We start from the raw sequence: 15,670 nt of genomic DNA, 5'->3' as shown, positions 1-15,670 counted from the left end.
AAGAAAGAAGAAAGGACAAAAGAAAAAAGAAAGAAAAGAAAGAAAGAGAGAAAGAAAGAAAGAAAGAAAGAAAAAAGAAAAACTTTTTTATCCAATGAAACTTATTCTTTAATAGAAGAGTGAATTCAGTCAAGAAGTTGTATGAGCACTGCACTCCTTGCTGCTGTGTTTGAGGATTTAGTGTCTGTAGGGGACATCTAATAGACTCATACGGTGTAATTCATCCCTGCGCCCCTATGTTTGTTCCAAGCACTTAAAGAGAGAGTGGAGGAGAAGTAAGGTTTTCATGTGAATAGCTCCCAGGGGGAAGGGAAGCCCCTCAACAATGCCTGCTGTGCACAGATACAGAACAAAAAGCAAATGTGGCAAGACAAAGACAAGTCAGAGCATGCTACTGAGTACAGAGATCAAGCTGGACTGAATCAAGGAGGCCTTTGTCACTATGTACTGGGCCCTCCTGGGTGCATGACAATCTGAAGGTGTACCGACACTTTCATCTTTATGGAATGTAAATAATCCCTTCCCTGACTCCTGAAAACGTATTGATAGGAAGGAAGGCTCAGAAGCAAAATTCAATCTCTGCAATATAGCAGTGCCTGCTGAATCCATCCCAGGAAATGTACAACATCCAGTGCCACCTGCCTTATTGGTCCAACTGGCAGAAACGTGTTGCCTTCCTTTTTCCATCCTTATTTTCCTCCTGCAAATAAACAGAATCTATTTCACCTGTGATAGGTGATTATGTGGCTTCCACTCAGCCCTTGTAATTCATTCATACCTCCCGGCATTCATGAGTCATGGGTCTTTTACACTTGTCAGAGAAACCTAATCCTTACCCTTCATGGGCCAGCTCTCCTTAAGATGGCTGAACATGTAATTGCCTTGAAGTGTAAAATATTTCCCACATTATTTATTACAGAAGTGCCTGCTAGCACCTCTGTGGTTGAGGAGGTTGTGTCAGCATTTTCATTATAAACCCCTATTTCCAACAGTTAAAAAAAAAAAAAATGTGCTCCAGGCTGAAACCCAACACATGGAAAGTAAGTCCAGAGAGGAACTTTCTACTACTTCTAAAAAAATAAATAAATAAATCGGTTAGCGCATTTTTAAAGTTATGTGACAAAAGGGGGTGGGGAGAAATGTTATAAAATGAACTTTTAAAAGTTTCCTTTTGCACTTTGAAGTTAGAAGGTTAAGAAGTGAATGGTGTGGTAAATGTATTCACTGAGGCAGTAGGAGTACCCCCATTCTGTTAGGGCTACACTGTTCTGTTCTCCCCATCCTTAAGATGCCAAAGGAATAAATAGAGTTTTACCCAGTTCAAAACTAGAAACAACCTCAAGAAATTAGAGAATCTATTTGAGTGCAAAGCTCTAATCTAATATTTGGAAACCTGGCCATCCTTCTGGGTGACCAGGGTTTCGCATGTGGTTAATGGGGCCATCTAAGCTGCTAATAGGATATAAAATAAGTTGTGGCCTCAAATATCCTAACTCCAGATTTATAATTTATTATGTGTGAGTCTAAGAAATTCACCAAGAACATCACAAGGCCATGAGTCTTACAAGTTCCTCTTTCCGCAGGACACCGCCACTATTTTATGGTCACTAATTTAAAAGCATAACTACTTGGAACCAAAAACACTGGCACATGCCTTTAATCCTGGAACTTTGAAGGCAGTGGGAGGTGGATCTTTATGAATTGAGGGCTGCTTGGTGAGGCCTTGTCTCAAAATAGATAAATAGATGATAGATAGATAGATAGATAGATAGATAGATAGATAGATAGATAGATAGATAGATAGATAGGTAGATAACACAGTTACTCAGGAGATCCTATTGATGAGTGCTTTAGTTAGGATTTCTATTGCTGTGACAAAACATCATGCCCAAAAGTGGAGTTAAGGAAGGGTGTTATTGGTTTATACTTCCACATTGCTATTCATCATAAAGGAAGTCAGAACAGGAACTCAAATAGGGCAGGATGCTGGAGGCAGGAGCTGATGCAGAGACCATGTCGCAGCATTGCTTACTGGCTTGCTACTCATGGTTTGTTCTGTTTGCTTTCTTATAGAAGTCAGAACTACCAGCCCAGGGGTGGTACCACCCACAATGGACTGGGTCCTCTGCTATTGACTACTAATTATGAAAATGCCTTACAGCTGGACTCATAGAGAAAGTTCCTCAACTGAGATTCCTTCTCTGATGTGTGTAGCTTGTGTAACGTTGATACACAAAGTTGATAAACAAAACCAGCCCGTACAACTGACTCCTTGTTAACTTGAAATGCGGTCACATCACTATTGAGCCACAACCCTTCCTTTCTTATTCATCCCCAACATCTCATATTAAAAACATAAGTAACTTTAGAAGTCACATGGTCTTTACAAATTCAAACACATTAAAATATTCAGTCCTTTTGAAATAATCAATCTCTTTTCAAATCCAAAGCCTTTTAAAATTTAGTCTCTTTTCTGTGGGCTCTAGTAAAATACTTTGTTACTTTAATAGATAAAAATCGGGGCACAGTCACAAGCAAATCAAAACAAAATCAAACATCAACATTCCAATGTCTGGTATCCACTCATGATCTTCTGGTCTCCTCCAAAGGGCCTTGGATCACCTCTCTATTCCTGCCCTCTGTAGCACACACAGCTTGACTTCTAGGCTTCTGGGGGGCTCCACTCCACTGCTGCTGCTGTCCTTAGTGGTCATTCCATGGTACTGGCATCTCCAAAACACTGGAATCTTCTGGGGCAACTGAGCTTCACTTTCTCCAGTTGCCTCTCATGGATCCTCTTCATGGTGCCAAGCCTTGACTTCTTTGCATGACCCCTTCAGTCCTAGGCCTTTAACTGCCACCAAAGCTGCACCTTCAGTAATGGTCTCCCAGAGTGCCAAGCCTCAGGTGCTACCCATGAGTTCTTCATGCTTTCAAAATAAGATCCACCTGGGTAAATCTTACACCTCACCAAGCCCAGCTACCTGAAAGAGGTATAAACAACTCCCAGAAGTTTTTACTTCAGTAATGCTGGTCTGGTCTCTTATCACTGCTAATTTCTTCTACTTTTTAAAAAACTTAATAAGTTCAGTTTATTTGCTCATAAACATTCTATTCTGTAAGTGTTTATAAATAAATGGATAACTTTATATAAACATGCTAATAAAAATGTTAATGAATATTTAATCAATGCTGCTTTTTCAACTTCAGTATTCTGTTAATTAAGATAAGCATATTTGAAATATTAATTTCAATTATATGTATATTGTTGATGTGTACATACATCTTAAATAAATGTAAGTCTTAAGAGATTGAAGTAGATTTTCAATTTCTTTTACTTTTGAAAAATTTTTTGTGTTTCTTTTTTTATTATTTTTTTAATTCACTTTGCATTCCAATCACAGCCCCTACTCCTTTCTTTCTAGTCCAACCCTATCTCCCCTCATTGCCCCCCCCCCGACCCCTTCTGCTCAGAGAAGGGGTAGCTCCCTTTGGGTACCACCTCACCCTGGGGCACCTAGTCCCAGCTGGTCTAGGCACATCCTTTCCCACTGAGGCTCAACCAGACAATTCTAGTAGGGGGGAAGGGATGCAATGGCAGGAAACAGAGACAGACACAGTTCCTGAACCTCTTGTTATGGGAACCACATGAACACCGAGCTGCACATTTCCTACAAATGTGTAGGGGATCTAGGTCCAGCTCCTGCAAGTTCCATGATTGGTGGCCCAGGCTCTGTGAGCTCCCGTCATCCCAAATTAGTTCACTCTGTGGGACTTTTTGTGGTGTCCTTGACCTCTGCCTTGTTCACTTCTATGCACCACTCTTCCACAAAACTCCTCAGGCTCCACCTGAAGTTTGGCTGTGGCTCTCTGCATCTGCCTCCATCTGCTGTTGGATGAAGTCTCTCAAGACTCAGTTATGCTAGATTCCTGTCTGTGACCATAGCAGAGTATCATTAATAGTGTCAGGGGTTGGTTCTCCCACATGGGTTGGGTCTCAAGTTAGGGCAATCATTAGTTGGCTGTTCCCTCAGTCTCTGCTCCATCTTTATCCCTGCACATCTTGTAGCCAAGACAAATTTTAGGTTGAAGGTTTTGTGGGTAGATTGGTGTTCCCATCCCTCCTCTGGAAGTCCTGCCTGGCTACAGGAGGTGGCTATTTCAGTCTCTATATCCCCCTCTGGTAGGAATCTAAGCTCGGGTTAACCCCATAGACTCTTCAAATCCTCTCTAGTTCCCTCATCACCTCCTCTCCTACCCAGTTCCCTCTCTCCATCCACCTCTGGATGACTATTTAGTTTCACTTTCTGAGTGAGGATCACAATCCTCCTTTGGGTCCTCCTTATTATCCAGTTTCTTTGGGTCTGTGGATTGTAACATGGTTATCCTTCCCTATATAGCAAGATACTGCAAACACATAGGCCAATTCAAATATAGCATTAGGAAATACTTGCATTTTGCATTAGTTAGTTGAGATGTAAGCAGATATCAGATAGCTCCCCCTGGTACTGAGGGTACAGTAACATCAAACTGAAGGTAGCACCTCTACACTCACCCAGAATAAGGACTCATGCTTGGGACACTGAACAGAGGACATGAATGGACTGAGCATAACACAAATGGATGTCTCCAAACACCATAGCCTTTTCTCCAAGTAGTCAGTTTTATATGTTACCTAAGGTTATTTAATATTTTAATACAATTTAGCAATAATTAATAAATCCCCCCATGGAGTGCTTATGACATTACAAGCAAGATAAAAAAATTGAAAGAAGCAATGCCTTTTATTATCATTTAAAAAATACAAACTCATCCACATAGACCTCCTAAAAGACATCCATATTAAGTCCATGTAATCTGTCAGTGTTGTACAGAAAGCAGGTATTCATAGAGTTCTTAAATTAGGAATCCTCAGACAAGATTATCCTGCATCATCTTCAGGATGGCCCCACCTGACGTGTCAAGCATCATTTTTTCCTTTTATCGCATATTTTAACATATTATTTTTATTGATTATTTGGTAATTTCATATGATGTACCCTGATCACCCTTTGCAGTCCTCCTCAGGTCTACCCTCCCACCCTTGTAGCTAGCCAGAAAAAAAATATTTTTAAAAATCCAATTTATGCTGCCTGAATAATCACTAGAGTATGACCAAACTCCCAGTGATCTTCCCCACAAAGAAAAATGAGTCTTCCCCCACAGCGACCAGTAGCCATCTATTGCAGAGACTATACTTGAGCATTCTTATCACAATTTTTATGAGTTCTCTTTGATAACTTCCTGTTTATGTTGTTACTTTGGAGAAAGGGGAGTTGTCACAGAAGTCTTCTGTGTCTCTCTCAGCTGTGAACTGTAGTCATTAATACCACTGGAGAAGAAGTGTCCTTTACAGTTCTCAAGAGTATGGATCATGGATGTTCCCATATTTCCTTGCAGCAGCTCATCCCATGGAGATCAACATAGATTCAGGGGGGAGCACAGACCACAGATATCCACATGGCTTTGAGTAGTAATATGGCACAGACATCAATACTGCTCCAGCTGCAGCAGGACCCAGAAATGGCTCCTAGCAGCAACACAGATCACAAATATCAACATCATCTCCAGGACAACACAGGCCATGGACACAAACAAGGTCCTGGAGGCAGCCTGGATCATGAACATTGTCCTGGTCCAGCAGGACATTAAACAGGGGTCTGGGGAGGTCACCTGAAAACGGGGGGGGGGGGGGGAGGGGGGGAACAGGCAGATGCAAAGTACAAGCAGCTTGTCTATAGTCTGATCAAACCGCCATTTTTACTTTTTCACATAGGGGTTATATACACAAAAAGGCAGGATGTGGGGAAGGGGATGATGCAGGAGTGTAGGTGTTCAGGGGGACTATAGATACCTTCTAGAACTAGAGTGTCAGCTGGGTGAAGGTTCACGGGACAGATCACTATGACTCTGCCTATGATCCACTTGTCCTTATCTAAGTTGGTACTATCCACCAAGGTTACCTCACCACAGCTTATACAAGGTCTATGACTATTCAGGCTGGCAATTTTCCACCAAAGCTGCTTGTTTACAATAGCTTATAGCCATCTCTTTCAGGGTTTTTCCACAGCGACCCAAGACTTTGTGTTAGCATACATGTATGACAGGCCTATTGCTGATTTTAGGCCTATGGCTGATTTTAGGCCTTTAGTGTACAAGCCAGGCTGCCCCTGACAAACATCAACATGGTTTCATGTGGCAGCACAGACCATGGGCATCCTCATGGCCTTTGGCAGTAACATAGGCCTCAAACATAGACATGGTTCAACCTCTCACTACAGCTTATACAATGCTCCATTCCTCCATCCTTCCCACACCTGCACTGAAAATTCACTGATATATATATCACACAGTTCTACATGCAAATACTCATTACCATGAGCCACTGGTCTGGCTTAAAGACTCTGGTCTTTGAAGGACCATAAATATTGGACCATCGCTGATATTTCTTGATCACAGCCCTGCTTCAGGTTTTCATCTTTAGTGGTGATGGTGTGCTATTGGTTGTGGTTCTGCAGCACCAGCTTCTTCTCATGGTCCAGTGGCTCATGGATGTAGTAGGTGTTGCAGTTAACCTACTCAAAGCACTGGATCTTGATGTGGATGGCAGCTGAGTTGGTCAGGCTGCCTCCAGGAGTCAGGCTCTTCTTGTTCCATTACAAGTGTCTTTATAAGAGGATTGAACAGATGCATCTCTGAAGAAAAGACACAAAGGACGGAAAGGAATATGATGATGGAGTCAGAGATTGTAAGGATGTGACTATATGCCAATGAATGCCTGCAATCCCCAGAACCAGGGAGAGGCCGAACATGGAATCTTTTTTAGAGTGTCCAAGCAAGCATTGCCCTGGTTGCTTTGATTTCAGACTACTGACCTCCAGTTCTATGAAACAATCCACATATTCCACTCTACCAAATCTGTGATCATTTCTTTTAGCCACAGAAAACTCATGCAGTGGGGACACAGGTTTCTCGTTCCAATTACATTAAGTATTAAAATCCAGGATATAGGTTGAGTAGATTGAGCAGGGACTGGGAATTCCTCAAACATACAGATCAATTCAAATGTTGATTTTCCCACCAATGAGACATAGTTGCACACACACCTGTAATCTAGTACTCAAGAGTTTGAGGCAAGATTGGGTTTTTAAATGAGGCTCTGAAAAACAAATTTAAGCTAGACAAGCAAAATCACTATTTCCAAATTATGGTTAATGTGATCAATGTCTTAGGAGGTGTGTCTGTGGCAGTAGCCAATTTTTATATTTACTTTTCAGATTCAAGTGTCCTTTACCTATAAATTACTTCTAACGTGTTTTGTTAATCCCTGTACGTTTCATAATAATCTTTCAAATGACCTTCATTAAAACAAAATATAATTAAATGCAAAATAATGAAAATGTTCCTCAAATAGATGTGCTGTCTAATGGTAAGAAATAACTTTTTTTTTGGTACAAAAAGAGAGACTGTGGTTGGTATGAATTCAAAAGTGATGCTTGAAGGTAATATTAGAACTTGAAAGATGAGTTATTTTTGGTCATTTTAACAGGTGTTCAGGTGCCAAGTATTACTTTCATAGTTGAAACAGCCTCCAATTTCTTCAAATGAGGTCTGTATCTTTTAAGAAGTATACTAAAATTTAATTAAAAGGCAAACAAAAACTCATCTTTCCTTAACTATAGAATTATTCAATCACCAATAGTCCTCTCTGGGAAAAAAATATCAATGCCCTGAAGCAATTCATTCAGAAGTCAAAATGTTAAGAGAATAGTGAATATTGGTAAATCAAGTTTTATAGTATTTAGTGATAAACCTTTTCTTATTTTAACTTTTGTTGTCAGAGCTTTTTCAAAATATATTAATTGTCTTTTATGACAATACACATAGGCACACAGACACACTCACAGACAAGCACACACATTCATCCTGTAGGTTCTGTCCTCTAACCTTGACTAATATGTCCAATAGCCCCACAGAAGTGTAGTTTCACAAAAGATATTAATGGAGATGCTCTGTAGTTTGTTCTACACAATCATCTCCACTTTATTCCACTGTTCTTTGTCAGGGCTGGTATTTTCTCTCTTCCAACAAAGAAATAACCCTGCTTATTTTGTCTCTCTGTTTTTATGATTATTTTCCCTTTGACAAATGGACAAGTGGTTCCTATTCTTCCTATCCTCAAGTACACATCCTTTCTCTATCTCCCTTTTGCTGAACTCCTTCACCACACCCGTCATGCAATTTAGCCAAAGTACTAATTACGTTCCAACTCGGAACATTTTATTGAGTCAGATGTAGGAATTTTCTCTTCAAGATAATTTATGAGACATATTTAGAGTCACCTTGAGGACAAGGTCAGCATCCTAATCTATGATCTTTAGCTTTCATCTCTGTCTTGAGTGAAGTCAGATGCATACACCATGATTCCTAAATATATACAGGTGATGGATTTCAGTTCATTAGACTTAACTACAATCCCTACTGTCTCTTGCAATGTGGAAAACCAGAGATCAGAAAAGACAATTTTCTTTACTAATTAGTCCTTTAAAAGAAGCTCCCACACTTGCCCTGAGATCTAGTGCAAAGGGGTGTGTCCGTCTGTTATTTCACCTGTCTCTGCAACCTAAATTAAAGAACTATTTTCTTTGGCACTCGAACTTCACTCTCTTTCGCTTTTATAAAGTAATAATTACGTATATAGCCCATGGTTGGGACCTACTTGTGGACTTCAAATTCTCTTTTGCTTTTGATGTACAGCCAGGGATTAAAAACCTCTGCCTTAGAAAAACATTCAAGAATCTGGAGGCACTTGTGAAAAGGAAACCAGACATAGGCAAGTATGTGGGCCCAGCAGTGGTTGCTGTGGAGATACACAGGTACATTCACTCCCATATTCATATTTGCTATTGAAGCGTTCAGCATGCAGGAAAAGATTTTTGGCTTACCTTTGGCTAGATTTCAAAACCCATGTCCTTTGTGTTGCTATAGGAAAAAATCTAGAGCCTGACTGATTTATAAAGAACATACATTTATTTTTCCCAGCTCTAGAAGTTAAGAAGTTGCTATTTCAGATGAATTTTCTATGCTGGATAGATTTTTTTTTTTAATGCTTAGTTGAAAAGTCACGTCAAAGCATGAGGCCTTGGCACCTATAAGAAAGTACAAGTGGTTCCAATTTCCTGACGAGTAGTTGGAAATCAGTCAAAAAAGTTTGAGCTGACCTGGGTTCCCCATGATTTTAGACGCATGAGAACAGTCGCTTATACTTTCCTATAAAAGAGTACCTGGGAACACAGAGAAAAATATTTAACTGAAGAAATCTTTGGAGTTTGACAAGTTACTCTTGAGATGCATATGAATAGTAGAAATCTATCGCCTTTTATGAGAGCAGGAACAGTAATAGATTAATAACAATGAGTGCTAATTATGGTGTATATCACAGTACTCTATGCTTTACATAAAAGCAGCTACTTCTTACAATATCCTAAAACATTATCTTTGACACTTTATGGAAGAGGGACCAGGATTTATTTATCTATGTTCATTTTTCTAGTTCACGGAGCTATTGAGACATTTGATCTCCCTGTATCCATTTCTCTTCTCTTTAGAGTACACAATTCCACTTTACTCTACCTTCTAATTGCCCCACCCCAGACTTTACTCTCAAATTCTTTCCAATGCCATCTATTTTTCTGTTACACAAAAATACGTAATCATTGACACCCTTTCCATTTTAAATCTATGGATTCAACTCCATTCTCTTTCCTCAATAATATTCTGTTTTTATTCCAGTAGGTATAGTCTAGTTATGTACAAAGAAATTGGATGAAGCAATTATGAATTTCTTCTAGCATTTGGATCCCCTAAGAAACAAGTAAACAGACTGTGCACTCTATTTTCTTCCTGAGCATAAAATCTATAGGGTTGGAAAGGCGTAAGAGAGGGGTTCCCTACAGCCTTGTCTGTATTACCTTTCAGCCTGTCACCATCAGCACTGCCTGGAAAGGTAACACAGATCACCCGAGGACGGACCAAAGGTGAAGATGTAAGTGAAGCTTGCATGCCCGATTGACCATGATAACCCATCTCAGAAATGTTATGCTTAAGTTGTGTGTCTTCCAGGCTAAATCAATACGTGCATTCTGTTGGCTGAGCACCTAGGTCACAGACTCTGAATCAATAGTCAGAGAGAAATAAGTGAAGAGATGCATGAGGAAAATTAACGGGAGAAATTTTACTTCTTAAAATTTAGTCTTGGGAGATAGTAGTAAATTTCAATTTCCTTGACCTTCCTCATATTTTGTAGTGAGGGTTGAGATGGGGGATGATATTTTGTAAATCATATCTCTGAGTCTAATTTCTTCATGCCTACCATAGCTATTTTCTGTCTGTAACCAAACTTTAAGGTTTGGAAGGAAGAGTAAATAAAAGTTGTTTAAAGGTGAATATAATTGTTAGGAAAGTGGCAGTCATTAAAATCATCTGGCTTAGAATCTGTGTGTACTTTGCCCTGTACCATACATAATTAAATGAACTAACAGAATTTCGTCTTACTTTAGAGATAATGATAGTGACACATAATCACAATTATTCTGTATATTTAAATGTTAACATCCATACAGCTTTTAAAAGATTTTGCAGAATATAGTGATCATGATATAATAATATATGTTAGTTTTAAAACCTTGCTTTTCCCTGTGTAACCTGTTTTCTTCTTCTTCTACCCTCTAGGCCTATTACTCCTCCAGCCCAGGGTACCTGTATTTTTATGTATGCATTCAGGATGTTCTTCCTCCAGAATTCTGCATGGCCCTGAAAAGCACCTACTCAGAGGTTTGTTTGGAGTGCTCTCTCAGTCTTCCTGCATTTTGTCTCCTCATCAGACTGTACACCAGCACATGCTGATCCAGTTGTCTATTTGCAAGCCCCCCATTCTCCCTCAAATATAAGCTCCATAAGAACAAGTGCCTCTTATATGTCTGCCTTTATCTCCCCCAAAAAGAGTAGAGTATAGTAGTCATTCTAGATCCATGCTGAGAAAATGGACTATTGACAAAGAATTCAATGTTTCTCCAATATAAGAAGCACCACTACTAAAACTCTCTAGTCTTCCAGAGAGCAAGCAAAAATACCTGAAGGCAGACTATATGTGGTTTAGTAATTACTTAAGCCCTCTGGTCTATAGAGTCAGTGCACCTGGGTGGTATGAAGAAAATGTATTTCCAAATTTGACTTTAGTTTTTCACCCAGAAAAAATCTAAGAGACATTAACTTATGAAGAAGATTGTGTTATCCCCTGACTTTGAGGGCCTCTACATCTATTTCATTCTGAGAATCCTTCTACATATCTCATATGAAGATTTTTCTCAATGAATATGTAAAATCATTAGGAAGTCAGAGAGCTCTTTTGCTAGTATTTATTTTTAATTTATTTGGTAATTTATTAATACTAAATGTGATTATTTGAGAATACATACAATGAAACATATTTACACCTACACCCATTTCTCCCCTTCAACTCTTCGCTGATTCCTCCCAACACATCCTTCTTCCAGAAACTACCCAAGAGTCATGGCACTGAGTTTGAAAGATAAAACCTAATTAACATGCTTTTATTAGGAAATTCTTCTTTCATATGACATCATCATTATACTCTTGAATATAAAATAAATATAAGAAATCATAGTGCTGCCTAGCAAATATTCTAGCCAGTTAGCTGTAACTATAACAAATGCTGAGATAATCAACTTAAAAAAAGAAAAGGTCAATTTTGGCTCACACTTTGGGAGATTCTCCTCCTGGTCTGATTGTTGCTTTGGAGTCTGGCATGAGGCAGCATACCATAGAATGAACTCATCTTGAGCATACTGTTCATTTCATGGTAGTGGGACAGAAAAAAAATATAAAGAAAAGGAAGGGGCTGTAGTTCCTTGGAGATCATGTTTACAGTGACTTAAAATCTCCTACTAGGGCCTGCCTCTTCATGATGGAAAGTCCCATCATCTCCCAATATGTTTAAACTGGAAACCAACTTTCCACATAAGCCTGTGGGCTCACGTACTCATAATACAACAAAACATATAGTTCTTGGCAAAATCAAACTTACAATGTAAAATAATTACCAGATGAGGCAATCTGACAATATTCCTTTGTACTTCAGGATGTCAGAACACACTACTGTAAACTATGCCTCTTTGGCATGAGTATTGTTTTGACCTACTTGTTTTGACAAATAGTAGATATAAAAGAAGCTGTGACAACAGAGTGGATATTACCCAGGGCATTTACATCTATGAAGAGAGTCTTCATGTGTCAGTGTGTCTCCATCTCTGATCCATGGAGAATAAAATGGATGACTCTCAAGAGTACACGCCTTGCATTCCCTAGTCACATTCCATGTCTTGTCTTCCCTATCTTCTCCTTATTTTTAATAGTTACTATGGAAACCAGAGGTTTGCATCACATCATAGTCACCCTCACCCTAAATTTTCTCTGCATCTGTGAAATTTACATACTGTTAGGTTAGGGTTTCTATTGTTGTGATGAGACACCATGACCATGGCAACTCTTCCTAGGGAGAGCATTTATTCAGGACTGGTTTACAGTTCAGAGGTTTAGTCCATTATCTTCCTGGAAGGAAGCATGGTGGTATGCAGGCAACCCTGATACAGAAGAGGTAGCTCAGAGTTCTATAACTGGATAGGCAGGAAGCAGGAAGTGACTGAGAGATACTTCCTCCAACAATGCTACCCCTACTTTCATAAGACCATACCTCCTAATGGTGCCACTCCTTATGAGCCTATGGATGCTATTTTCTTTTAAAGCACCACACACACTAACAAGCTTCCATTTGTTTTGCTCTCTCAAAAGTTTTGGTTTGTTTCTCGATGGCACTTCAAGCCAAGAACTCAGAAGAGTAGAAGGGAAATTATTTTTTCTCCTTTAAAGTTTCATATATTAATATAGTTTCCCAAACTTACCCACTCAGAAGAAGAATCTAGATTTCTTTAATAAAACATTTTTTCAGAACTAATACAGAGGATTCTGTTTTGCAACACTGAAGTGCCATCTCAGTATTTTTATTGGCTCTCCAGTGATGGCGCGTATAGAGATGCTTTCCTCAAAATGTGTACACAGGCTTCATTAAGGGATTCAGCAGAAGTTAGCTGTAGCGGGTCCAATGTGAGGGTATCATATCAATTAAGACTTAATAATAAATTGTATTTGTTAATTTTCTATAGCTGTGACAAAATACCATGACCAAGGCAACTTAGGGGAAAGAAAGGATTATATGGGCTTATGGTTCAGGGGAATAAGAACCTAGTCATCATCACAGGAAGCAGCAGGCATGGTAGCAGTGGAAGCTGAGAACTCACACCCTGAATGCACGTACAAAGGATAGACGGCAAACTATAAATGGTAGGATCCTTTAAAACTTTCCTTCAGTGACATACTGTCAACAAGGTCATAACTCCCAAGCCTCTCCAAATAGTACCTTGAGCTGGTGACCAAGTACTCAAATACCTGAGACAATGGGTTACATTTCTCATTGAATCCATAACATATGTGTCATTCTTTCTTCATTTCCACTCCATCAAGACTTGGTAATGAATGCCTTTGCCTACAACATGGATATCTCTTCTTTCCCTAACCTCTAGCAATCTATATGTGGCACTTTCTACCCTGTCTTGCCACTTAATCTCAAAAGTCATCTCTCTTTGCCCTTGCTTTCAAAAGCATCCAATGAGGAAATCCCCAACCACTTCATTCTTTCCTTGAGCCTTCATTGTCCTGATTCATCAACCTCTAACCTTTTTTCTTTTCAATATCTTTCCTGAAGCATTTGGCCACAGTTCTATGACATTTCAACAACACTAGCTAAGCCCACTGCAGTATCTTTTTTTTTTTTTTTCACAAATATCCATTGCATACTTTGTACTGATTTTCGGATGTTTTATATTTTTAATACATTTTTAAAACGTGTTTTTATTATGTTTTAGGTGTGGGCATGCTTATTCACATGAGTATGTGGGCACTGTATGTGGTTAGTGCCCAAGGAGGCCAGAAGAGGGCATCAGATTCCCTGAACCTACAGTGACAGACAGTTGCAAATTGCCACATCTGTGCTGGAAATTGAACCCATGCCCTCTGTTAGAATATCAAGTGCCCTTATATGCTGAGTCATCTCTCTAGAGTTTTGAAAAAGTGTTTTATTCCTATTGTTTACAATGAGAATATCCATTGCAAATTAAGTAAATAATCTTTGACAAAAGAAGTGAAATTTGGAGGATGGTAGAATAGCCACTATTCTTTCCTGCTGTAGAAATGGTTGTAATTAGGTCTATAGTCTTAAAATGGATACTTACTCTGTAACAAAAACATAAACACAGCATATCACTATACAAACTAGACTAGTAGTCATATTCTATGTTATTATTTCATGCTTAATATTGTTGATTATAATCTATGGCCCTTTGGTTAAGGCTCTCCTGGTAAGTTATCTAAGTTTTTAACAGTTGGAATCTTAAATTAATCTTTGTTGTCACACAAACTCCTCAGGTCTCAAATTTTGTATACAGTTGACGGTGAGTTACTATCAACCAGTTGAATATTGTTGAAGGGCTTTTTTTGTATAATTGAGCTAGTGTGACTAGTGCTTACTGACACGTTGAATTCAATTCAGCATTTTGTAACTACATCTGGCTTCTACTCATCAGTTGGCTCATTTACATATGACTAGGCCACGGGTTTGGAGATAGAAAACCAGTTTTTTACCACTACATCTGTCTATGCAATTTTGAAAGAATGTATGTTTTTTAACTATTTACTAAGTAATTGAAAATACAGAATCTTCAACCTCTGTTCCATTTTTTTCTCCTGTCTTTCCTTTGGACAAGAAAGGAACATTTCCAGAGACTACCCCACCTAGGGATCCATCCCATCTGCAGACACCAAACCCTCACACTGTTGCTGATGCCAAGAAGCACTTGCTGAAAGAAGCCTGGTATGGCTGTTCTCTGAGAGGCCAGAACCTGACCAATACAGATGCAGATACAGCCAAGCAGCAGACTGAGCCCAGGGACCCCAATTGAAGAGCTAGGAGTAGGGCTGAAGGAGCAGAAAAGGATTTCAACTCCATAGGAAAAACAATATCAATTGGACCATCCAGAGCTCCCATGGACTAAACCACCAACCAAATAGTACACAAGGAGGGACTCATGGCTCCAGATACATATGTAACAGAGAGTGGCCCTTATCTGACATCAGTGGGAGTGGAGGCCTTTGGTCCTGGGGAGGCTTGACGTCTCAGAGGAGGGGGATGATAGAGTGATGAGGCAGAAGTGGGTGAATCGATGGAGGAGCACCCTCATAGAGGCAAAGAGGAGGGAGAAAGAGAGATGGGATGGGGAGTCTGTGGAGGGAAATCCAGGAAGAGGGATATCATTTGAAATGTAATTGAATAAAATGATTAATAAAAAAAGAAAATACAGAGTCACCCTTAGTTTTTTTTTCTTGTTTGTAATTTATTCCTAAATAATTTCAGTTATTATCTTTTCTTTTTTGAAAAGTAAATTTCTTCTTTGAAAAGTAAATCCTTGGAGAGTAAAGTGTGCCGTTATCAGACATATGT

The sequence above is a fragment of the Grammomys surdaster genome, unplaced genomic scaffold, assembly GCF_004785775.1.
Source record: "Grammomys surdaster isolate TR1022 unplaced genomic scaffold, NIH_TR_1.0 169, whole genome shotgun sequence".
Classification (NCBI taxonomy): domain Eukaryota; kingdom Metazoa; phylum Chordata; class Mammalia; order Rodentia; family Muridae; genus Grammomys; species Grammomys surdaster.
Note: the sequence above shows the minus strand (reverse complement) of the source record.